Source organism: Maylandia zebra, unplaced genomic scaffold, assembly GCF_041146795.1.
Source record: "Maylandia zebra isolate NMK-2024a unplaced genomic scaffold, Mzebra_GT3a scaffold01, whole genome shotgun sequence".
In the NCBI taxonomy this organism is placed as follows: domain Eukaryota; kingdom Metazoa; phylum Chordata; class Actinopteri; order Cichliformes; family Cichlidae; genus Maylandia; species Maylandia zebra.
This window is the reverse complement of record NW_027490031.1, coordinates 1,684,382-1,699,354: the sequence shown is the minus strand read 5'-3', so window position 1 is coordinate 1,699,354 and position 14,973 is coordinate 1,684,382. Positions and strand designations below refer to the sequence as shown.

Genomic DNA, 14,973 nt, shown 5'->3' with positions numbered 1-14,973 from the left:
TACACTAAAGCTATTCTGTTATACCTGTATACAAAAAAAATATTTCATAGTTCAGCAATACTGATCAATCTAATAAACTTAAACCTACACCATCCTCCCTATTCTGGTATTTTAAAGAGTACTTAGCGTAAATATTAAGCAACCTAACTAATAGGGTTCCAACTCCCAGCAACAACAAAAATAAATAAATAAAAAATAGGGAACCACCCCTCACGCGCCACCTCATGATGCTTAATCGCCGTAATCAACCTTAATTTGATGCAGTGTGAAAAAAAATGCACAGAAATCAATTATTTTTCAAGAAATATTAAATAGATTCAACATCTTTCTTCAACAAAATTGCAGACTGCACAATTATTTATTAAAAGCTCGACATTTTAAATGAGAATAAGAAAGAAAAGTATGTCTTTGTGCCCCCTTTTCCCCTGTTAATGCCCTATCGGCCCCCCTGGCTAAACTTTGCTAGATCCGCCCCTGCACAGTTACCAGCCGTCAGCTACGTAGAAAAAGATCCTGGTGTAGAAAGTAATATTAAATAAATTCTAACAACAGCTTATCAAGCTTAAACGTGCTGCTGTTGTTCAGCCGCTGGTTTCCTCTTTCTGGTGCAAAGTGGGCCAAAAACAAACAAGAGAGACGGACTCGCGACAGAAAAGCCGATCAGCTGATCATTTAAGCAGTTTCACGATTGAAGTAGCAGCCGGAGAGCGAGAGGCAGTCGCTTGTTAAGCTTAACGTGGGAATGCTTTACAAACATTCAGAGATAGACTTACATACTTGCCGGGTTGCTAGCGAAGCTTCAAATGCTATCCAGACCACCAACAGGTCCCGCATGCCACAGCCGCTCTATCACGTGATGCATATTGCTCCGACGTGCTAACGTTCTGAGGTGAGTTACGGCGTGTTACAAGTTTTGCGAGGTGCTTTCGTGATATTTAATGGATCGGATTACATTTTTTATTTTTCTCCGATATCCGATCCAGTAATTTAGGTCAGTATCGGACCGATACCGATACGTAATATCGGATCGGTCCATCTCTAGCCTGTATTAGCAGGTTGCTGCTATAGACCCCCAAGTAGTAATATGTTGTATGTAGAACGAGTCTGTGAAATGCTGGAAAGAGTAACTGAGGAAAACAAAGACATGTTCTTATTAGGAGACTTTAATATCAATTGGTCAGCTCCTTCTTGTCCTTTAAGGAAAAAGATAAGTTCATCAGCGTCGGCTTGTTGCCTTGTCTCAGATGATCACCATTCCCACCCGGGTCACGGTCAACGCAGGAGGTCATAGGTCATCATCATGTATTGATCATATATATACAAATGTTCCTGAGCATTGCTCTAATATTGTTTCTATTCCAGTTGTTCCAGGTTATAGTGACCATAATCTTGTAGGTTTGACCAAGAAAATGAAACCACTGAAAACTGCACATAAGATTATTTTTCATAGATCATACAAAAATTTCAATGCAGACAACGTAAAGGAAATTCACTGGACTGACATCTGCCTCGAGAGTGACCCTGATATGGCATTATCTATGTTTATTGAAAACTTTTGCTACCTGGCTGACAAACATGCCCCCTTAAAAAGATTTACTGTTAAAAAGAACTACGCACCTTGGATAGATAATGAACTTAAGGTTGCAATGTCAGAAAGGGATATAGCAAAAGCACATAAGCGTCATGGTCTCCGTGCCTGCCCGGCCGGCCCCACAAGGCTACATTTGCTGTTTCTGTTCTCTCCCTCTCTGCCTGGGCGGAGCTCACTGTGGGCTCCCACCCTTGGCCCACACACACACCTGACAACAATCATCTGTCATCACCGGGAGCACTATTTGAGGCTGGAACTTAGATCCTCTCGTCGCTGGATGATTGTACTCCTGACGTTAGTGTTCTCACAGCTCTTGTGCTTCGTAACTCGTGATTTGTGATTGGTTGGTGACTCTCCTTCTCTTCTGCCTCAGATCTTCTCCCCCCCGGACCTGCAACCTCCCTGCGGTGTGAACGTGTGTGAGTGTGAGCAAAGAAGACGTGAGCGAGCTACCCTGTGATTCCCCAGTGTTTTGGATGCCTTCACTGTACATATATTGCACTGGCACTGTAAATAAACTACACCTTGGAGACACTTTACCGCTCTGCGTTTGAGTCCCTGTACCAGATTGTGACAGAATCATCCAGCCACGGAAATGGATTCAGCAGACCCAGCGGCCTCGACTCCCACCCTCGCCACGTTGGCCGTGATGCTGGCACGCCACGAGCGGATGTTTGTTCACCTTCGTGCAGAGCTCGCGAACCTCACACAGGCCGTGGCCCAGCTAACACCGCTACCGGCCGCTCCACTGGTCGCCGCTCCTCCGTCGGAGGCGCCAGTTCCAGCAGTAAGTGTCGCGCCACCTGCTCCCTCACCTGTTCACGTTGACAGATTTCTCCCCACTCCACGGGCTTTCACGGGAGAGATTGATAAATGTGCAGGTTTTCTCACTCAATGTGCCCTTCAGTTTCATCAGCAACTGCAAGCCTTTTCTACTGATGGTGCGAAAATTGCATATATCGTCCAGTTACTCCAGGACCATGCTCTAACCTGGGCTCAAGCTGCGCTTCAGGCGGAGCTGGACATCACCTTTTCTGACTTTCTGACTAAGTTTAAAGGTGTGTTTGACAGGAAAGACACAACTGGCACCGCCGGCCAGCACTTGCTTGCACTTAAACAAGGTAAACGCAGCATGGCTGATTTTTCTATTGACTTTTCTACCTTGGCTTGGCAGGCAAAATGGGGGGAAGAGGCCCTTAAAAGTGCATTGCTCACTAATATTAATGAGGAAATATGGAATGAACTGATGCTCCGTGAACTGCCCTCCTCCCTAGATGCGCTTTTGGCTTTGTGTATGCGGGTGGACGATCAGGTGCGCGCACATCGGGGCGCGCGCGCTCGGGGCATGGCCCGCTGGATTTTTGTGGGACCTCTACTGCTGCCCATGGGTCGTGTGACGCCGACACCGGGGATGGGGAAGAGCCCATGCACTCCGGTGAGTGCGTTTATTGCAGCCGTAAAGGCCACTCTGTCTCCTCCTGCCCGACGCTGGCAAAAGGGCGCGCTCACCAGTGATCGTGAGGGTGCTGGTGGGCGACCTGTCGAGTGAAAGCCCTCTCCCCAGACTTCTTTTGCCGGCTACTCTGCGTGTTCGAACTGTTTCTCATTCTCTCTCCGTTCTCATTGACTCTGGGGCTGAGCAGAACTTTATTGACACCTCACTCGCCGCCAAACTAAACATCGCCTTGGAGCCTCTGTCACGCCCTCTCCGCGTTCACGCACTATCGGGTCAGCGCCTGCCTGACATCACTCATGTTTCTGAATTCCTTTCATTATCTCTCTCAGGCAATCACACAGAAAGGATTTGTTTTTTTTCGTTTAAGGCTCCTCTCACTCCGCTGGTTCTGGGTCACCCCTGGCTTGTTCTCCACAACCCGCATATCGACTGGGAGAAGGGTGCCGTATTGGGTTGGAGTGTGGCCTGCCACATGAACTGCCTCCGGGCTGCGGCTTCCCCCGTTTCGCTCCCGCCCACGGCCTCGCCGTCGGACACCCCGGACCTCTCGATGGTTCCGCGGGTCTATCATGATCTGCGGGATGTTTTTTGTAAGGATCGTGCGCGGTCCCTTCCCCCGCATCGCCCGTACGATTGTGCCGTCGACCTTCTTCCTGGTGCTCCGCTGCCGTCTAGCCGCCTGTACAGCCTCTCCCGGCCTGAGAGGGATGCTATGGAGCGCTACATCGCGAGTCGCTGGCGGCAGGGTTGATTCGCCCCTCCCCTTCCCCTGTCGCGGCTGGGGTTTTTTTCGTGGATAAGAAGGATGGTTCGCTGCGGCCGTGTATTGACTTTCGGGGCCTTAACTGGATCACTATTAAGAACAAATACCCTTTGCCATTGCTTTCCTCTGCCTTTGAACTGCTTCAGGGCATGTCCGTCTTTACCAAGCTGGATCTGCGCAACGCTTACCACCTGGTGCGCATCAGAGAGGGGGATGAGTGGAAGACCGCGTTCAATACGCATCGGGCCACTTTGAGTATCTCGTGATGCCGTTTGGGCTGACCAACGCCCCCGCAGTGTTTCAGGCGATGGTTAATGATGTCCTTCGTGATTTTGTTAACCGTTGTGTGTTTGTGTACTTAGATGACATCCTGATCTTTTCTAAGACACTCGAGGAGCACCGAGTCCATGTCCGGCAGGTCCTGCTACGCCTTCTGGAGAACCGGCTCTTTGTGAAGGGGGAGAAGTGCGACTTCCACGTGACTTCAGTGAGTTTTCTGGGCCACATCATCGAGAAGGGGGACTTGCGGACGGATCCGGAGAAGGTGCGGGCTGTGGTGGAATGGCCTACTCCTCCTGATCGCCGCCAAGTGCAACGTTTTTTGGGATTCGCTAACTTCTACAGATGGTTCATTCGCGACTTCAGCAGGATCGCTCTCCCTCTTACTAGACTCACCTCTCCCAAAGTTCCCTTCCAGTGGGATTCTGCCGCTCAGCGGGCCTTCACCCTGCTCAAGGAAAGGTTCACCACTGCACCCATACTCCGGCAACCGGACCTTACACGGCAGTTCGTTGTGGAGGTGGACGCGTCGGACTCCGGGGTGGGGGCAGTTCTGTCTCAACAGACGGACGGTAAGCTGCACCCGTGTGCCTTTTATTCTCGCCGTCTCTCTCCAGCAGAGTGTAACTATGACATCGGGGACCGGGAGCTTCTGGCCGTCAAGCTGGCCCTGGAGGAGTGGAGACATTGGTTGGAGGGAGCAGCACAACCATTCATCGTCTGGACGGATCACAAGAATCTGGAGTACCTGCTCTCGGCTAGACATCTCAATTCCCGGCAAGCCAGGTGGGCGCTGTTTTTCGCTCGTTTTGACTTCACTATCACCTACAGGCCAGGAACACGGAACGTAAAGCCAGACGCCTTGTCCAGGCAATTCTCCATCACCGGGGAGGACCCGGACCCTGAGCCTGTCTTCCCGGCCGCCTGCGTAATTGGAGCCATCTCCTGGGAGATCGAGAGGCTCATCCAAGAGGCGCAGGAGACCGAACCGGATCCTGGCACTGGCCCACCTGGTCGCCTCTTCGTTCCGTCAGCCGTCCGTCCTCAGGTTCTCCAGTGGGCTCACACCGCCCGCTTTTCATGCCATCCTGGGGTCCTCCGCACCTGCTCGTTCCTCCGACGTTACTTCTGGTGGCCCACTATGGCTAGGGATGCCAAGGAGTACGTAGCAGCCTGTTCGACCTGCGCCCGGAATAAGCTTTCGAACCGCCCTCCACCGGGTCTTCTGCAGCCTCTCCCTACACCAGCCCGTCCGTGGTCCCATGTTTCTTTGGACTTTGTCACGGGCCTGCCGCCCTCCACTGGTAACACCGCCAAACTTACCGTTGTCGATCGTTTCTCCAAAGCTGCACACTTCGTCGCCCTCCCGAAGCTCCCCTCTGCCTTGGAGATGGCCCGGCTCCTCACCTCCCATGTGTTCCGTCTTCACGGGATCCCCGAGGACATTGTCTCAGATAGAGGGCCACAATTCACATCCCGCGTTTGGAGGGAATTCTGCTCCGCGCTGGGGGCCAAGGTCAGTCTGTCTTCCGGTTTCCATCCACAGAGTAACGGGCAATCGGAGCGGGCCAACCAGGAGCTGGAAGCTGCCCTCCGCTGTGTCGCTTCGCATAACCAATCGACCTGGAGTGACCAGCTTCCGTGGATCGAGTATGCCCACAACAGCCACACGTCCTCAGCCACGGGCAAGTCCCCCTTCGAAGTGTCCCTGGGCTATCAACCGCCTTTGCTTCCGGCCATCGAAGGTGAGCACTCTGTTCCTTCAGTACAGGCTCACCTCCGCGGGTGCCGTGGTGCCTGGCGGGCGACTCGGGCTGCCCTACTCCGTACTAAGGAGCGGAACAAGACCCTCGCTGACCGTCGCCGGACAACGGCTCCCAAGTACACCATCGGTCAGCAGGTGTGGCTGGCTACCCATTTTGTACCGCTACGGACTGAGTCCAGGTAAGCCTGGTGGGTCGCCGGGAGGCTCCCGTTGAGGGGGGGGGTACTGTCATGGTCTCCGTGCCTGCCCGGCCGGCCCCACAAGGCTACATTTGCTGTTTCTGTTCTCTCCCTCTCTGCCTGGGCGGAGCTCACTGTGGGCTCCCACCCTTGGCCCACACACACACCTGACAACAATCATCTGTCATCACCGGGAGCACTATTTGAGGCTGGAACTTAGATCCTCTCGTCGCTGGATGATTGTACTCCTGACGTTAGTGTTCTCACAGCTCTTGTGCTTAGTAACTCGTGATTTGTGATTGGTTGGTGACTCTCCTTCTCTTCTGCCTCAGATCTCCCCCCCCCCCGGACCAAAGCAAAGAAGACGTGAGCGAGCTACCCTGTGATTCCCCGGTGTTTTGGATGCCTTCACTGTACATATATTGCACTGGCACTGTAAATAAACTACACCTTGGAGACACTTTACCGCTCTGCGTTTGAGTCCCTGTACCAGATCGTGACAATAAGTCTGTCAGTCCACAAGAGTGGGCAAGATATCGCGAGTTAAGAAATCAAGTAACTAAATTGAATAGGCGCAAGAAGAAAGAATATTATCAACTTAAGCTCAAGGAGGCCAATAAGGACAGCAAAAAGGTGTGGAAAATTTTAAATAATATAATGGGTAGAGATCTTGCTCCGGTGATGTCTCACATCTACACGGGTGGTATGTTTATAAGTAAAGCTAAGGACATAGCCAATTATTTTGCGAGTTATTACAGCAAGGCAAGGCAAGGCAAGTTTATTTGTATAGCACAATTCAACAGCAAGGTGATTCAAAGTGCTTTACAGAGACATTAGAAACAAAAACAAATAAAAAGCATGATTTAAAATTGATTAAAACAAGCAAATAAACTAACTAGCTAATTAACAAACAAACAAACAAACAAACAAAACAGTATATAAAATCAAAACAGATAAAATCAGAACAGTAGATAAAATCAGTAGTTAATGTAAGTTTTGAAATTTAAGCTTAAAAGTGTGGATTTGGTGCTTTATTCAAATGCAGCTGAGAACAGGTGAGTCTTCAACCTGGATTTAAATAAACTAAGTGTTTCAGCTGATCTGAGGCTTTCTGGGAGTTTGTTCCAGATATAAGGAGCATAAAAGCTGAATGCAGCTTCTCCGTGTCTGGTTCTGACTCTGGGAACTGATAAAAGACCGGATCCAGATGACCTAAGGGATCTGGAAGGTTCATACTGGGTCAGGAGGTCATTGATGTATTTTGGTCCTAAACCATTCAGGGCTTTATAGACCAGCATCAGAACTTTAAAGTCTATCCTCTGACGGACAGGCAGCCAGTGTAAAGACCTCAGAGCTGGACTGATGTGGTCCACTTTTTTGGTCTTAGTGAGGACTCGAGCAGCAGAGTTCTGAATGAGCTGTAGTTGTCTGACTGATTTTTTAGGTAGACCTGTAAAGATGCTGTTACAGTAATCAAGCCTACTAAAGATGAATGCATGGACTAGTTTTTCCAGGTCCTGTTGAGACATCAGATCTTTTATCCTTGAAATATTCTTGAGGTGATAGTAAGCTGACTTTGTTATTGTCTTAATGTGTTTTTCTAAGTTTAGGTCTGCATCCATCACTACACCCAAATTTCTCGCCTGGTTTGTGGTTTTTAGATGTATAGATTGAAGTTCTCTGGTGACCTGTAATCGTTTTTCTTTGGCGCCAAAGACTATTACCTCAGTTTTGTTTTTGTTTAGCTGGAGAAAATTGTGGCACAACCAGTCATTAATTTCCTCAATGCATTTACCAAGAGCCTGCACAGGGCCTTGGTCTCCTGGTGACATTGTGATATATATTTGTGTGTTATCTGCATAGCTGTGATAGTTTATTTTGTTGTTGTTTATAATCTCTGCCAGTGGGAGCATGTAAATGTTAAACAGAAGGGGTCCCAAGATGGAACCTTGGGGAACTCCACATGTGATACTTGTCTGCTCAAGTTACCTATTGATACAAAGTATTTCCTGTTTTCTAAGTATGTTTTGAACCAGTTTAGTACAGTTCCTGAAAGACCTGTCCAGTTCTCCAGTCGTTTGAGTAATATGTTGTGGTCAACTGTATCAAATGCTGCACTGAGATCCAGTAAAACTAAGACTGACATTTTTCCACTGTCTGTATTCAGACATATGTCATTAAACACTTTGGTCAGAGCGGTTTCAGTGCTGTGGTTCTGTCTAAAACCTGACTGGAAGGCATCGTAGCAGTTATTCTGTTTTAAGAAGTAATTGAGCTGTTGAGAAACTGCTTTTTCAATGATCTTACTTAAAAATGGGAGATTTGAGATCGGCCTGTAGTTGTTCATTTGTGTCTTGTCAAGATTGTCCTTTTTCAGTATAGGTTTGATTACAGCAGTTTTTAGTGATTCTGGAAACACACATGATAATAAAGAAAAGTTGACGATCTGTAACAGGTCTGACTCTAAAGTCTTTGAGACCTTTTTGAAAAAACTTGTTGGCAGGACATCTAAACAGCAGGAGGAGGAGTTCAGTTGACCTAAGATGTCCTCCAGGTCTTTGCTGTTAATAGGTTTAAACTGTTTCATGGTATTTAAACAGTTTTTTGGTGGACACAGTACATTTCCTGGATCTGCTGTTGATGTACCAATTGCTTGTCTAATTTTTTGGATTTTTTCTGTGAAGAATTTGGCAAAGTCATTGCAGGCCATGGTCGAATGAAGTTCAGCTGCCACTGACACAGGAGGGTTTGTTAGCCTGTCTACTGTAGAAAATAAGACCCGAGCATTATGGCTGTTTTTAGTGATGATGTCAGAGAAGTAGGACCTCCTTGCACTCCTCAGTTGTAAATTATAATTGTGAAGTTTCTCTTTATAAATGTCATAATGAACCTGGAGGTTTGTTTTTCTCCATCTGCGCTCAGCTTTCCTACACTCTCTTTTTTCATTTTTCACCAGTGTGGAGTTTCTCCATGGAGACTTTTTCCTTCCAGAGATAACCTTCACCTTAATGGGAGCAATAGTGTCCATTACATTTAACATGTTAGCATTGAAGCAATAAAATAACAAATTTAAAATCTAATATGAGCACCTTATCATGTCGTCTTATACAGGATGTTATCATGAATAATAAGCTATGCCAATTTAAGTTTGAGGCAGTGAATGTAGAGATGGTAGAGCGCTTATTGATATCACTTCCTGACGATACATCCTCCGGCTCTGATAACATAGACAGTAAACTGCTCAAAGTTGCAGCCAAGTTTGTGTCCCTTCCTATATGTCACATATTTAATAGATCTTTGGCATGCAGCTTATTTCCATTGCAGTGGAAAGAATCGAAAATAATTCCCATTCCTAAAAACAAGAATGACGTTTTTAATGGTGTCAATAGCAGACCTATTAGTCTGCTCCCCGTTCTAAGTAAAATTATGGAGAGGATCGTCTATGAACAAATTCAACATTACCTAACAGAAAATCAGTTACTCACTCAGTTTCAACATGCCTACAAACCTGGTTATTCCACCAGTTCAGCTCTTATTCACATGACAGATAACTGGTACAAATATCTAGATAATGGGAATTTGGCCGGGGTGGTATTTTTATATAAATAAAGTTTTACTTACTTTTGGATTTTAGTGCTGCATTTGATTTGATAAATCATGATCTTTTGATAGATAAACTAAAATGTTATGGATTTTCACCAGCTGCTTTGTGCTGGATGGAAAGTTATCTGTCTGGAAGAAGGCAAAAGGTTTATTATAACGGTTATTTCTCGGAGGGCTGTGAAATGAACTGTGGTCTGCCCCAAGGCAGCTGCCTCGGTCCACTTCTCTACTCAGTCTTTACAAATGATTTGCCGTATGTCCTGGATAAATCTCATCTTGTAATGTACGCTGATGATTCCACCATGTTTTATTCAGCCAGTAGCCACTCTGAATTGACAAGCGTATTACAACTAGATTTGCTGAACGTGTTTGACTGGATAAGTAAAAACAACATGATTTTAAACGTGTCTAAATCCAAATCCATGTTAACGCTTAGTCAACAGCCCACAACTAAATCTTTCCATAGCTGGATCGGCATTAGAACAGGTCACCCAGATTAAATTACTTGGTGTTACCATAAACCACCACATTTCATGGTCTCAGCACATCAACTCTGTTATTAAGAAAATGGGACAGGGCATAGCTATAGCTAGGAAATGCTCTTTTTATATCACTTCTTCATTATGAAAAATGTCATTAATGCACTAGTATTATCTCATCTACAGTACTGCTCAATCATTTGGTCAGGAGCTAATAAGACAGATCTGAATAGACTTCAGTTAGTCCAAAATAGGGCGGCCAGATTAGTGTTAAGGTGTTCATATTATACAAGTATTGATAAAATGCATGATAAACTTTCTTGGCTTTCTGTACAAGCTAAATTATACTATGGCTTACTTGTATTTTTAAAGAAAGCAATACTGGTAAACACACCACACTTTTTTTATGCTCAGTTGCAGTATCCAGATGAAATACATAATCATGCTACACGATTCTCAACTAACCACAATTTAGTAACTCCTCAAGTTAAAAGTAACTTTTTGAAAAACTCTGTTATATTTAGAGCATCTTTTCAGTGGAATAAGTTGCCTTATGCAATTAGAGAATTGGCTTCTATTCATAATTTTAAAAATCACCTAAAAGCCTATTTAGGCAGTTTTTAATGTATTTGTAAAAATTGTAGAGGGTAATGTCACTTGTAATGGAAATTGTGTATTTTGTTTGAGTGTTTTGTTTTGGTTTTTTTTGTTTGTTTTTTTTATATAATTTTTTAATATTCACATGTTTACATTTTCAGAATTATAAAACCTTATTGTGGATGTAAGAGCCAAATTATGTGGACAATTTGCATCCAACTCATTGAATAACATTTTATTTGGTGGTATTTGATGGTTTGGGCCCCAGGAAGACTAGCAATCACTGTTGTGGAAGCTAATGGGGTTCTCTATAAATAAACAAATAAACACTTGGTTCAACAGTTTCCTTTCATACACACACAAACTGTGATTTCCCTTAATATCACACTGCACCCCTGAGTGAACAGAAGCAGGAAGAAGAAAATATTCTTAGTAAACCGTGTCCCCTATCTGCACTCCAAATGATATTACAAGTGGGCACCATCAACCAAGGAACACATTAACATTTGTCTACAGTTCGTAGCGCAAACCACACAACAAGAATATAACCAGCAATATACCCCACCGCATAATAGCAAGGAGAAGAGAATGACCCCCAGTTAACTCACATTTCTTTCAAATTCATCATATTGATTTATCATTTTAAACATAGCACATTTTAAAACAGCGCATGTTTGTACAACTCTTAAAATTATAATGAGCAGTTCCACAATCTTATAACCGTTGGACTCATTTGTGTAGTCCTGCGAACTGATGCTAAAAATGATATTTCCTTTTGTCCTCACCTCCTAAACAAATTGAAAATGATATTTGTAACTTGATTCGTTTGTCCTCTGTATTTAACATGAATATGAATCCTTTGTGTCACTTTCTTCTGTAATAAATATGGAGGTTTTATGGTATTTTCATATGTATTCCCCCCAAATTTCTACACAGTAACTAAGATACAGGAAAAAGTATAAAGTATGTGTAGCCAGATGGGCTACTCGCCTTACTTTTTCTCTCTCTCTCTCTCTCTCTCCTGCACTCGTTCTCTTTGCTGCCAACTAGGTTAATTGGGAACCCACCTGCATATTGATTGCAGGGTGGCGTTAGCCCGTATAAAGCTAAGCTGGTGTTTTTGTTGGATCATTCCTCCCGTGCATTCGGCGCAAAGCAGCAGTAAATGCTGGCACACTGCGACGGACTGATCAGCAAGAGCAGATCATATGACAGCTACAGCGCGTTGCGGAGAGAGTGAGAGTATAGCGCCTCCGGTCCTGGGGGTTTGACTGCTGTATTCACCTCTCCGTGGCAAATCGCCCAACCTAAATCGGAAGAGTGAAACGCCTTCCCAGCCGGTGGAGCCTGCTGTCTTGTCTCGTCTTGTCTTGTTTTTATTAAGTAGGCTTACCTACAGAGAGAGAGAGAGAGAGAGAGACAATAGTGGAGCCAACCTAGTTCTGTGGCTTAACTAGGAACCTGACCTTCCTAGTTTTGTCTGCTCCTGAGTCCACTCCCTCGTCTCGGGCGTGACAGTCTGTTTTATTTCTCCACTATTAAAAACACTCTGGGATAACAGCTGAATGATTACTGGTTGATCTCCGGGATTTCACAAAAAACATTAAACAACAAACTTTCTTTACTGTTTTGTAATGTCTGTAGTTTCTAATTATTGGTTTTAAATCGTATTATTTCACTACTTAAAGTCTTCTGCACAAAGTTTGAACTAGGAAGTCAAAAACATTCGTGTTTGCCCTGGCCTTTAATTTGGTCTCTTCCAGTAACCGTGACGGGAAAAACACAAACTCGAACAGCTGTGTCTGTCAGAGACCCTGCAGTACTGTTAGAATGGTTTATGGATGTATTGATTGATTATTGTTATTAACATTATAAATTTCTGTGTTACACTGTCTGCTGTAATGTACAATAATCCTTCCCCTGAGTAGCCCGGTATGGCCGACGCATCGCCGTAATAAAGGCAGCCATATAGATATGACCTATATATTTTAGTTTAAAGCGAAAATAACTGAATGTGACGATGTTATGAAACACACACTCGAAGTAACGGCGGGAGTCTGACCGCAAAACATCTTTAAAACTAAAGCGAAAACATACCTGAGCAGCGAAGCAGAGCCCCCGAGCTGAAGCTACTTTCATTCATAAAGAAACACTTCCTGTAGTTCCTCCTCAGCTGTGTAGGTCCTGCTGGTGTCCACACGATGGCGCCATTGTAGTAGCAGACAGATGACACAAACCACTTCTGTGGACTTTGAAAATGTTTTCAGTGAGAAACGGAAAACATTAAATGACTGAAATAGGAAGATCATTCTATAAATACACTGACAACAATAAATAGCGTGATATACACAAGGGCACAATGAAAATGTGTAGTCAAAAGCTTTACACTGTCAGGTTTCACCAATACAAAGATCGAGCAGATGCAAAACGAGTACCAGCAAAATATCATTGCTCACTCACATCACTCAGTCGTTACACTGCACCGACAGTTTGCAGCTGCATGCCTGAATGTCTTCACATCACGAAGGATTTAATGTATAGATTTATTTTGACATGTTATTAATATACTGTACTACTTGTTGTAGTTAAAACAAGTCAAACTTGCATCAACACAACTAAATTTCTCTCCACCAGTCTAAACCAGTCCTATCTCCCAGTGTGGCAGCACAGATAACCACTGGTGTGTAAGGTGCTTCTGAATTCAATCCTAATGATTTAGTTACCATAGAAACATGAAATGGTTTGGTTGACAGCACATGTTAGACTGTTGTAAACGTCGCAGCCACACAGTCACACTTCCTGAGTGTTTTTAACATGATGGATGTGAAACACTGAGTGATGCTTCATCACATTCACACTCACAGCTCCTCTGTCAGTGTCTCAGCTATGCTGGCAGCCTGGAGTCACCTGTAACATGACTGTGGGCTGATGCTGAACTCTGACTCTTATATGTGTCTTATTAACCTCAGAGCTGCTCAAACTGAGGGAGGCGGGACTTACAGCACAGGAAGTGATGTCAGAATATAAAGGCTTTTAGTCCTGAGTGAGTGACAGGTTTGACGGTGACGTGGATCTCCTTCAGACCTGGATCACAGTCTTCACACTAAACCCTTTAAAAAGTGTGTCGTTGTGCAGTTAAAGCTGTTTGTGTGACACTCTGCTGCCTCAAACCACATTGTGCGCTGTCTATCTTGCGTGCTGCACAATAGCGTTTAATATTTAGTATCTACTGTTATCTACTGCTAGCTAGTTTATTGTGATGGTGCTGTATTTATTATGTTGCTCTTTTTTTGTTTGCTTTCTCTTCTGTTTTTTTTTCTCCATACAGGTGATCCAGGTGTTTTTCTTTCTCTCTTCCCCCCCTTCTCACCGTCTCTTCTCTCCTTTGGTTTTCTTTCTCTCCCTCTCTTTCTTTCATTCTTTCCCCCTGTCCTATCCCCCAGTCATGTCTGTCCTGTTTGTAGCAACCGAAAATAAAATAAATTCATAATTATAATAAAGGTCAATCAAATGGACCAATATCGCAAGGCCATGATGATCCACTGGGTAAAATAAATCCGCTTGGCATCTTTCTTGGCCTTAAGACAACAATTCTGATGGTAAAGATCCAAACGGGACACAAAAATAAAAAATAAAAGTAGAATGGGGGCTATGGAGCCGCGGACCAAGATGGCAGCATAAAGTGGTTGCTCCGTGTAACCTGCATTAAAAACCCAGAACAACCCAAAACTAGAAACTTAACTGCTATTGGAAAATGTCAAAAAACGACTAATCTCAAGGACTGTGATATTTTCACCCGAAAACGCGGTTCCCAAAAACCAGTTAAAACCGATATTTTGGCAACGCCTGAAAACAGCGAGGGAGCTGCTAGCGCTAGTAGCATGGGTGACCTTAGCACGGTGTTAGCTGAACTTCGGTCGTTGCGCTCCGAGTTTAGTGTATTCGGAACTAAACTGGACAGCATAGATAACCGTATGGGCGAAATGACGAAGTCAGTTGCTGCTTTGGAGACAAACATGACGGAGGTAAAGCAAAATGTTGCTGCAAATGCTACACGACTGGAGGAAGCTGAAAATAGAATAATGTCGGCAGAGGAGCTCCTGGGAAAGAGCGTGGCCGATCTCAGCAATGCCATGAAGCGGATATCCTACCTGGAGGCAAAAACCACCAGATCAGCACCTCCAAATCTTAGGCCATGGTTCTCAGCCGGAAAAGGGTGGAGTGCCCACTCCGGGTCGGGGATGAGTTCCTGCCCCAAGTG

General features: G+C 45.0%; 2 protein-coding genes across 4 annotated transcripts in view; one reads left to right on the top strand and one right to left on the bottom strand.

The window, feature by feature from the left end:
- LOC101477089 (protein NLRC3) overlaps positions 1-14,973 on the top strand; it is a 374,972-nt gene that overhangs the window by 202,755 nt on the left and 157,244 nt on the right. The window lies entirely within an intron of this gene.
- Positions 1-14,973, bottom strand: part of LOC143415595 (nucleotide-binding oligomerization domain-containing protein 1-like) — a 93,003-nt gene that overhangs the window by 21,055 nt on the left and 56,975 nt on the right. The window contains exon 1 of one of the 2 annotated variants that reach the window (XM_076880868.1): positions 12,810-12,885. The exons of the other annotated variant lie outside the window; for it this stretch is intronic. The gene's annotated coding sequence lies outside the window, so the exon portion shown is untranslated. Of the gene's footprint in view, positions 1-12,809; positions 12,886-14,973 lie in introns of those variants that run through there. 2 annotated transcript variants of the gene reach the window in all.